Source organism: Danio rerio, chromosome 17, assembly GCF_049306965.1.
Source record: "Danio rerio strain Tuebingen ecotype United States chromosome 17, GRCz12tu, whole genome shotgun sequence".
Taxonomy (NCBI): Eukaryota; Metazoa; Chordata; class Actinopteri; order Cypriniformes; family Danionidae; genus Danio; species Danio rerio.
Window position 1 is genome coordinate 58,576,425 of NC_133192.1, and position 11,076 is coordinate 58,587,500.

Consider the following 11,076-nt stretch of genomic DNA (forward strand, 5'->3'; position numbering starts at 1 on the left):
GTGGGTTTCCTCCGTGTGCTCCGGTTTCCCCCACAGTCCAAACACATGTGCTATAGGGGAATTGATTAACTAAATTGGCCGTAGTGTATGAGTGTGTATGGGTGTTTCCCAAGTACTGGGTTGCAGCTGGAAGGGCATCCGCTGAGTAAAACATATGCTGGAATAGTTGGCGGTTTATTCCGCTGTGGAGACCCCTGATAAACGAGGGACCAAGCCAATGGAAATAATAGTGTAATGTTCTGTCCTGCCATTAAGATAAATGTGAATACTAAAGGATTGTATATATACAGTTGAAATCAGAATTAATAGCCACCTGACTATTATTTTCTCCAATTTCTGTTTAACAGAGAGATTTCTTTAACACATTTCTAATCATAATAGTGTTAATATCTCATCTCTAATAACTGATTTATTTATTTTGTCATGATGACAGCACAATATTAGACTAGATATTCTTCAAGACACTAGTGTTCAGCTTAAAGTGACATTTAAAAGCTTAACCAGACCAATTAGGGTAACTAAGCAGGTTAGGGTAATTAGGCAAGTCATTGTATAGCGATGGTTTGTTCTGGAGACAATCGAAAACAAAAATATCTTAAAGGGGCTAATAATATTGACCTTAAAATGGTGTTTAAAAAATTAATTACTGCTTTTATTCTAACCGAAATAAAACAAATAAGACTTTCTCCAGAAGAAAAAATATTATCAGACATACTGTGAACATTTCCTTGCTCTGTTAAACATTATTAAAGAAATATTTAAAAAAGAATAAAAATTCAAAAGGGGCCAAATCAACTTCAACTGTATATATGACACAGCACATCACTGTTTACCTGTTTCATATTTTGGGCTTCTGATCCCAAAAAAATAACATACTTAAGTGACTTCCATCAACTTTAAATCACAATTTCCCTTGCATTTGTGCCAGCGATGATTGCCATGCAAGATCAAAAATCTGTATTATTACAACAGAGCATAACGTTGATGCCCCATATGCATCTGCAGCTGGCAGCATAATCACTGAACATTTGTTTTTATTAATCGTGTCTCCATCGCAGCCCAGTGCGTTTCCCTCTGTCTGTCTCTGCGCGCCTCCAGTGCCCAGAGTTTACCAACTCTGATTCCCATTTCCCTGTCTTTAATTTGCGGCTAAATGTAATAAGAGGGTTTGTTTGTGGAATGAGTGTGGTGTGTGATCGCTGAACAGCTGCCGGGGCTGCGGCACATTGAGCCATTGCTCTCTCTCCCCTGCGCGGCGCTGGCGTGAGCCGCTAATCACAGAATGTAGTCACAGATCTCATTTCTCAGGCAATTCTTGTGTAATCGGGAGATTTTCCAGACTCTGTGCTCTGCTGTGCATAAATCACGCCGCCTCGACTCCTCCTCGACTGTGACGCCGCGCGCTGATACACACAGATGTGCATCTCTCAGACAATACCAGTCATGAGCAAAGCATGCTGGGAAAATACACCAGCTAGGTGTGCTGCTGAGGCCACATTGATGGCCCGTTTCCACTGAGTGGTACAGTACCGTTCGGTACACTTTTATGGCTGTTTCTACTGTCAAAAGACATCAAAAAGCAAACCGTACTGTACCACATCTTTGGTACCCTTTCGGGAGAGTACCTAGAACAACAAAAGTGTACCAAAGGTGGAGCAAGAAACACTATTGGTTTACAGAGAAAACTTTAAGATAGAAGAAAAAACTGAAAAATGTATTAGGTAGTTTTAAAAATGTGTGCTTTTACTTTCCCTTGAGTACATTTTTACTGCAGTATCGGTACTTTTACTCCACTACTTTATTTTTTCCTCCAATAAAAATTGGCTGAGTAGTTCTGTGATTCCTGTCCAATAAATCACACATAGAAGGTAAATCGCATCATACCGAACTACCTCAAAACATGGGCGATTAATAATTGCAGCACACAGTTTGGAAGCGTTAAAAGTGTTCAAAAAGATGTCTAAAATCTTTACATGCATTGACCCAGAGACTGTTTAGGTGCAGATCATTGATGAGAAGATGACTGATGTTGACTGTATGATGACCAAAATGGCGTTAAACACCCAGCAGGCACAAGACATCAACATGACGCCAGATTGCATTTTTTTTGGAAATGAAAATTGTGTTGACACCAGAACCTCAACGTCCAACCTGAAATCACATCAGAACGACAATGTCCAACCTGAAATCTAACCCCAACGTCCAACGTTGGTCCAACCCCAATGTCCAACCTGAAATCACATCAGAACCCCAACGTCCAACCTGAAAACTAACCCCAACGTCCAACGTTGGTCCAACCCCAACGTCCAATCTGAAATAACATCAGAACCCCAACGTCCAACCTGAAATAACATCAGAACCCCAACGTCCAACCTGAAAACTAACCCCAACGTCCAACGTTGATCCAACCCCAATGTCCAACCTGAAATAACATCAGAACCCCAATGTCTAACCTGAAATAGCATCAGAACCCCAACGTCCAACCTGAAATAACATCAGAACCCCAACGTCCAACCTGAAAACTAACCCCAACGTCCAACCTGAAATCACATCAGAACCCCATTGTCCAACCTGAAATCACATCAGAACCCCAACGTCCAACCTGAAATCACATCAGAACCCCAACGTCCAACCTGAAATCACATCAGAACCCCAACGTCCAACCTGAAATCACATCAGAACCCCAACGTCCAACCTGAAATCACATCAGAACCCCAACGTCCAACCTGAAATCACATCAGAACCCCAACGTCCAACCTGAAATCACATCAGAACCCCAACGTCCAACCTGAAATAACATCAGAACCACAACGTCCAATGTCCAACCAAAAATCAACCAAATATTAACGTCTAATGTTGTTACAGCTTGAGGTTGTGTGGATGTTATCATTATGACGTCTGTCAGATGTTGGATTTTGGTTGCCATACCTGATGAATAAATGTCAGTATTTGACGTCAATATGACGTTGGTTTAAGATGTTGGCTCGACGTTGGATTTTGGTCACTTTCCAACACAACCTAAAATCAACCAAATATCAACGTCCTTTGACGTCAAAATAACAACCTTAGACGCTGGCTAGACATTGAATTTTGGTCACCTGATGTCACGACCTAAATCTAAACTAAAATTAACATCTTATGACGTTGTGTGCCTGCTGGGCAACTAAATGCACTACAGAATGTTACGTTTACACACATCCTCAAATTACATGCAAATCATCAGCTGTCTACAGCTTACTCACAACTCTTGAGTACTTTTGAAAAGTACTTTTTACTCATACTTTGACTAATATTTACAACAGATACTTTTACTCTGGCACTACATTTTTAGACAAGTAATGGTACTTTTGGTACATGCACTGCATACAGTGCACACACACACACACACACACACACACACACACACACACAAGCACACAAGCACACACCCAGACATACACAGACATTTTCATACACACAAACAGACACACACTCTCATACACACACACACACCTCAGCCCAAGGCGAGCGGTCGGTGATGCCTGTCCGCCTGCATGCGAGCCACTGAAATGGGTCATTTTTTAATTAAATACAATATTAATTACTGCGAGCATCATTAACGATATGTGAGATTTGACTAATTAGTGTAATAGTTTTGGAGTCACGCTCATTAAATATGAAGATTACAGCGCTCTGAAGAATCGCTTTCGTGATCAATCTTGTATGGACAGAAGGGAAATGATTTAGAGAGGCGCTTTTATTCTACAATTATCTTCATTACAACTCTGGCATACTTGAGGAGGCAGATCCAGTGTGTGTGTGTGTGTGTGTGTGTGTGTGTGTGTGTGGAGGGGATGCTTTCAGATGCAATCCTGTCTTTTTAACCAGACGAGACGCCGCTCTGGGCTCTGCTGATGGAGACCAAAGCCAGACGATGACAAGCCGAACACCAGCAGCCCAAGAGGCATAGCAGCTAATGCTAAAGCTGTTTTTTGTCGGGTTTTTAGTCCAAATATCTAAAAATTCTTAAAATCAAGAAGCATTTTCTAGAGCAGAGGTTCCCAAACTTTTCAGCCTGTGACCCCCAAAATGATGCGGTGGTTATAAATATATAAACATTGCACTCAATGGCGCACACACACTCACCAATAGGCCCAAGTCTATTAATTGAGAACGCCACTCGGAGATCCCCCTGCATGTTTAGTTTTAAAAATAATCTTCCATCTGCTCATAAATAATTTTCTGCATCACTTTAGACAAAGTTCTTAGACCTTTCTTAAAAAGAGGAGTAACTATTGCTTGTTTTAGCTGAGGCGACGCAGAGGCGCAGTAGGTAGTGCTGTCGCCTCACAGCAATAAGGTCGCTGGTTCGAACCTCGGCTCAGTTGTTGTTTCTGTGTGGAGTTTGCATGTTCTCCCTGCATTCGGGTGGGTTTCCTCCGGGTGCTCCGGTTTCCCCCACAGTCTAAAGACATGCGGTACAGGTGAATTGGGTTGGCTAAATTGTCTGTAGTGTATGAGTGTGAATGTGTGTGTTTTGATGTTTCCCAGAGATGGGTTGCAGCTGGAAGGGCATCCGCTGCGTAAAAACTTGCTGGATAAGTTGGCGGTTCATTCCGCTGTGGCGACCCCGGATTAATAAAAAGGGACTAAGCCGAAAAGAAAATGAATGAATGAATGTTTTAGCTCATCCAGAACTTTACCTTGACAAATATAAAGATTAATAATATGTGTAACCATTGGAGAGATAATTCTTTGAGGAACTGCCCTGGAATATTATCTAACCCTGTTGCTCTACTATTTTTGAGTGTTTTTAATTTCTTAAATATATTCCCCTCATCTACTTTTAAAACACAAAACTTCCTAAATTAAAACCACATTTGGTATAATACTCTATAACTAATTTATCATTGAAAATACAATTTTGTACTGGGAGCTTTAACCAGTTTCTCTGCCACAGTTATAAAAAATATATTAAAATAATTAGCAACCTTTAACTGATCCGAAATCAATTTTCCATCCACCATAAGACTAATTTTTTAACAATACGTTTTAGGGCCCTATCATACACCCGGCGCAATGTGGCGCAAGGCGCGACTTAGCTTATGTTTGCTAGTTTCAGCTTGGCGCTAAAGTCGTTTTGACGTTTTGTACTACGCTGTTTAAATAGCAAATGCATTTGCGCTCATGTGTGCGCCCATAGGCGTTCTTGTCAAAAAAAAAAGGAGGCGTGTTGAGGCGCACTGCTGGCGCGTTGCTATTTTGAGAAACTATAATAGATTTTTCAATAGACCAAAACAAAGCCGGTCTAAACTCCAGCGCAGAGCTGCGCCTCGCTTACACACTGCTTAATACACACAAGATGTAGAGCAACACGCAAATATCTTCACATATGAAAAATAATTAAAATATTAAGAATACATATATATATATATATAATAAGAATAGATATAGGATATTAATATAAAGGATTAAAATATTACAAAACATATTATTTTCTAGCCGACATAAATATGAAAAATCCCTGCTTTTATGCCTTCTTCATCTCGGGAGGCTTTTTCAGTTCATTCATAACAATTTGCTTTTGTATAATGTTATTATTATTAGCAGTATTATTTATTATATCCATATTTATATTTGTTTTATTAAAAACAAGCTTAGATTTGCCCACCTGTCAGGTTTTAGACCATATGGGGCACAGCATGTGTTTTAGGATATAGCTCAGGTTTTTGACCCCACTTCATTATTATTGTTCATTTATTCATTTGCTGGAAATTAGAACTGAATTTAGAAATAGTTTTGAAATTAATATTTGCGCTTAACAAACTAAATTAATTAAGTAAAGGATAATGGATGTCTGTGCGTACAAAACGTTTCCCTATCCACGAGAGCGAGTGTAGATATTGAGGAGGCTCATCTCTCATTCTCGTGCTGCAGATGCTTTGTTTAACTGTTTCTCTCTAGTGAAGCGTTCAGTTTTTACACTTAAAAATCCGTCATGTAAATAGCGAATGCGCTATCGCTTGACGCAGCTGACTTTTAAAGGGAATGGGAGATGAGTCTCTGACTGGTTTATTCTCAAAACACACCTATAACCCATAAAGAGAAAAAGCTCAACCCTGTTAGACCATACGCCACGGCGCAAAGCAGATTTTTCCGTCCTTTTATTAGCAAAAGTTGATTTAATGCTAAATTTAATGCTTTTGCGCTCTGCACTTTGCGCATGGATCGTCAAAATAGAGCCCTTAGACAATTCTTGAGGCCATAAATCATTTAAGAACCTCCATAATTTTTGCAAATCATGCTTATCTTCTTTTATCTTATCCTCAAAAAAATCTTTTTGAATGAGTGTGTATGGATGTTTCCCGGTGATACGTTGCAGCCTGAAGGGCATCTGCTGCGTAAAACATGCAATAATTGGCGATTCATTCCACTGTGGCGATCCCAGATTAATAAAGCCTAAAAGAAAATTAATGAATGAATATTCACGCACTGCTGACACACAACTGGGTTTCAACCCTTTATAAAAGGGAGTCCTGCACAATAGTTCCCCTTCATTGGCACACTGTGGCATTTCCAAGAACTTGCCCCGTTTCCAAGTACTTGTCTTAATGTTAAAATGACAATTTAGAACGAAAATGATCCACATCCACACTATGTTTACATTGCATTTCTGAACAGCCCTCCTTCACTGAAAACACACATCACAGGACCGCACTCACCTCTCGCCCTGCAGCGAGTTCAGGGCTCTCTCCCCGGACAGCATGCCAAACACGCTCAATAATCACACTGTAAAAAATGGCCGTGATTTCAATGGTAAAAAACAAATGCTACAGTACAAATCCGTAACCTGGTTAACGGTATGTTTCCTTAATATATACGGCGAATAACCGTAAATTGACTTTCCCAGAATTCCCTGCATGGCACGTCACTTTTTATGCATTTGGTTGACATTAATATGGATCTTTTTAGTTGTTTCCCCATCAGTTATGAACATTAGAGATTTATGTTACATCTAATGTTGATAAACAATGTTTATTTCATGACTTTAATTTTATGCGTGTTACCAAACTGGTGTTTGTGACACTGAGCACCTTCTACATGCTGATACTCTTTTCTGCTTGTGGGAAAAGTTAATTGTAACTAAAAATATGATTATTGTAATAATCATTTTGTAACTTCGCATCACGACCTGCATGTGGGTGTGCTGACGTGTCTAACTGTTAAACAAAAGATGTGTAGATGTTGATCATACAAAATACAGACATATTACCTCTATAAATTAATGAAATAAGGTAATTTACCGTAAAAATTAAAAATTACTTTTACGGTTTGTACCGTGTTTTTAACGGTAAAGTACTGGCAACCACAGCTTCCGATTATTTACCGTAAATTTTACAGATTTATTTTTTACAGTGCAATCATCAGCTAAGGGCGAACTCTTGAAACCCCGTATAGAAGTGAGTGAGTTTTGCACAATAGTTCCCCTTTAATGGCACAAGTACTGCTGCAGTTACACAAACAACAGGAGTATTGAATGTTTTGATCCGTGAAAATGTCACGACTTATCGAAACATTTTCCTCGCCGTCTCGCCTGAGATCTGCAAAAGTTTGTGCTGGATGCTGCAGTTCTCCGGCTGCTAAAGTGACCTTGTATCTTTGATGCCTGCGTGGAATATCTTCATTTTAACATAAATACATCTCCCCCTCGCGCTTTAAATACATGCAATAATGCTATCGCCTCAGCATTTGGAGTCCACTCATAATATTATAATCCTCACCTCCCGAGTGAGTCCAGGCGCCCGATAACCAACTGCTTTATCACATTTCATTTATTTTGTATTTTATACGGCCTCTGTCTCTCCGTGAGACCATTGCAGCTCGTTTTTTTTGTTGATCTGATTCATTTTGTGCGAGCTCAGACAATTATTTCTGGTCTTTATCAGTTAAAGGAATCACCCTGCTTTTTATGGGTATCATTTATAACAAGAGGACAGCTACCTGTTTATTAGAATTTCAAGCAGCATATCGCCGGCCAGATCTTTTCACCGTCCATATTTACATTTCAACTTTGGCTAAACAAGCATGACAAATACACACACACACACACAGAGAGAGAGAGAGAGAGAGAACGCAGCAGGGCTCATTTTAATACTCCCCCCTGTTCAAACGCCATGACTTTATGCAGAAGTTGTCGACTGGAGCGTGAGCCTCGAGACCTGACAGCGCCAGGGAAGAGCTCGGTTTACAAGTGCGTGTCCATCAGTGTGTGTGTGTGTGTGTGTGTGTATGGCAGACTGAAAGAGGGACAGAGATCGTGACCCCAGGAAACGCAGAGGCGCAGGGTAGGAATACAAACATATTTGCATGTGCCTCGGCCGGAGTCGCGTTTGACATCTCAACAGCTGTTAATTATGAAGTGGCCTGCCGAGAAGTCGACAGAGCTGTGAATATGCAAAGCGCGGAGGAGCGTCCAGCGCCCGTCCGGCACACGTGTCAGATCCCAGCGCTGCGGAAACGCCAATCACTGCGCCGACTCGAACACCTGAGCACCTGAGAAACTGCAGAGAAACGCTCTGATATACCTGCAAACACACACCACTATTATGTGGTCAACAGAGACAGTCTAGATTCTTGAAATAAATAACTTTTAAATGACTGAATGTATAATTGAATAAAGAATTGCATGAATGAATGAGTGAATTAATTGATTATTAATAAATGAAGGAATGAATACATTAATGTTTGAATGAATGAGTAATTGAATGAATAATTGATTGAGGCGACCCCTGATTAATAACTAAGCCCAAAAGAAAATTAATGATTGACTGAATGAATAAAAAAAAATTCATGAATGAATGAATGATTGGAAGAATAAACAATTGAATGGTTGAATGAATGAATGCATGAATGAATAAATGAATGTACGAAAAAATAGATGTTTGAATAAATGACTGAATGATTGAGTAATTGAATAATTGATTAAATAAATAGTTGAATGAATAATTTAACAAATGAACGAATGGTTAAATAAATGGTTGAATAATTGAACAAATAATTTAACGAATGATTGAATTAATAATTTAAAGACTGAATGAATGAATGGATGAACAATTTAATTATTTGATTAATTGATTGAATGAGAGATTGAATGGATGATAGAATGAATTAATAATTAAATAAATACATAAATTATTGAATGAATTAAGTGAATGAATGAATGAATAAATGAATGAATGCAGGAATACATGACTGAATGGGTGATTGAATGAATAAATAAATGAGGAATGATTGAATTGATTAATATCTTAATGAATGATTGAATGAATAATTAAATGATTGAATGAATTAAGTGAATGAGTAAATGAATAATTTAATGGATAATTAAAGTTATGATTCAATTTATTAATATGTTAAGGAATAATTGAATTAATAATAAAGTGATTTAATAAATGGTTAAACAAATGAAAAGTTGAATAAATGGTTGGTTGGTTGGTTGGTTGGTTGGTTGGTTGGTTGGTTGGTTGAATGAATGAATAAATGGTTGAAAGAATTTATGAATATTTGAATGGATGAATAAATGATTAAACAGGTGATTGAATGAATATCTAAATGAGGAATGATTTAATTGATTATTATCTTAATGAATGATTAAATTAATAATTGAATGAATGAATAATTGAATGGATGACTGAGTTAATATTTTAATAAATAAATAAACGGGCCAGTTCATTAATGATTGATTATTTAAATGAATGGTTGAATAAATGAATAATTGAATAGTTCAAATGGATGGTGATTGAATGAATGATTAAATCAATAATTGACTGAATGAATGAATATCTTATTGAATGATTGAATTAATAATTAAATGATTCAATAAATGGTTAAATGAATAATTGAATAAATGAATGAATTGATTAATTTATTAATTTATTATTATTAATTTATTAATTTATCAATTAATTTATTAATTAATGACTTGTTATGGGCTTTGTATAACTTCTACTCTCTCGGTTTGAAGTGCTTCTTCTGTCCTCACCTGTAAGTCTCTTTAGAGAAAAGCTAAAGGAATAAACACTCATGATATAAATTGAAGTCTTCCAGCAGGGCCACAAATGAGGCCTTTCCACAAAAAATACTGCAGAAATAACTTTGCACATGCTATCCTGACATATATACTGTCAAATTAAAAATTACTGACCAAAACACACAGAGAGTTGAACTTATTTACACATGTATCCAGGTTGTAATGTAGATTTCCTCAAGTAATTATCAATCCGGTTTCCACAGGGCTGACAGATGAAAAGCAGAAGTATGCTTGAGGTTTTTCACAGCACTGTAAATACTGAGGATCTGTCTGATAATGGACTTTATCTGATAATGCACTCAAGCTGAAATCAGACAGTCAATCAAACATCCTTTTTCAAGTCAAGCTCAAGACGATAAAGTGCAAGGAGAGCAAACATGACGGAGGTGGCGGTGGGTCTGGGCCTTTAACGCCAAGAGTATCTCTGGGAATTTTAATTAATTTCCTTCCCCCGACCGCTGAATCTGCGCTAATATTCCCCCCAAGGACTTTTATAAATTTCATCATTAATAAAATCGGACATTCAATTAGTCCCAAAATCCAGATTGCCAACTGTTTCATAACAGTTGTTATAAGTTATAGAAAGAGTAGTGGTGGTGTGTGTGTGTGGGGGGGGGGAGGGGGTGCTGAAAGTTAAAACTAATTTCATTAATCTAATTGTCATCACTTCCAACCATCTCTTAATTAGTACAAATTAATATGATTAATCACAATAATGACAAAGACTCATTCAATTACAGCTTGTGAATGGCGAGGGGGTGTGCTGGGGGTGATACGGCCAGAAAAAAAACACGGTCTGCAAAATCAGCCCAGCCGGTCGGGATTGGTCCTGATTATTCTAATAACGGACAGGTTATCATTCACCCTGGCGCTTTAATAAGCCCAGAAGAGCCACTTTGTCACTCCTGTTTTGTTCGCGGCTTCACAAAAGCTCCATTTTGAGTCTTCGTTTAAAGAAAAGCGTTTGATTTGATGCGGTGAAATGGAGTGGCGGCTCTACAAGCATT

General features: G+C 38.2%; 1 long non-coding RNA gene across 2 annotated transcripts in view; it reads right to left on the reverse strand.

The window, feature by feature from the left end:
• Positions 1 to 8,108: 8,108 nt before the first annotated feature.
• LOC141378392 (uncharacterized) overlaps positions 8,109 to 11,076 on the reverse strand; it is a 9,311-nt gene continuing 6,343 nt past the window's right edge. Inside the window, exon 3 of one of the 2 annotated variants that reach the window (XR_012392953.1) lies at positions 8,109 to 8,564. This is a non-coding gene — a long non-coding RNA (uncharacterized lncRNA). The remainder of the gene's footprint in view (positions 8,565 to 11,076) is intronic. The other variant, XR_012392954.1, reaches the window with a different exon arrangement.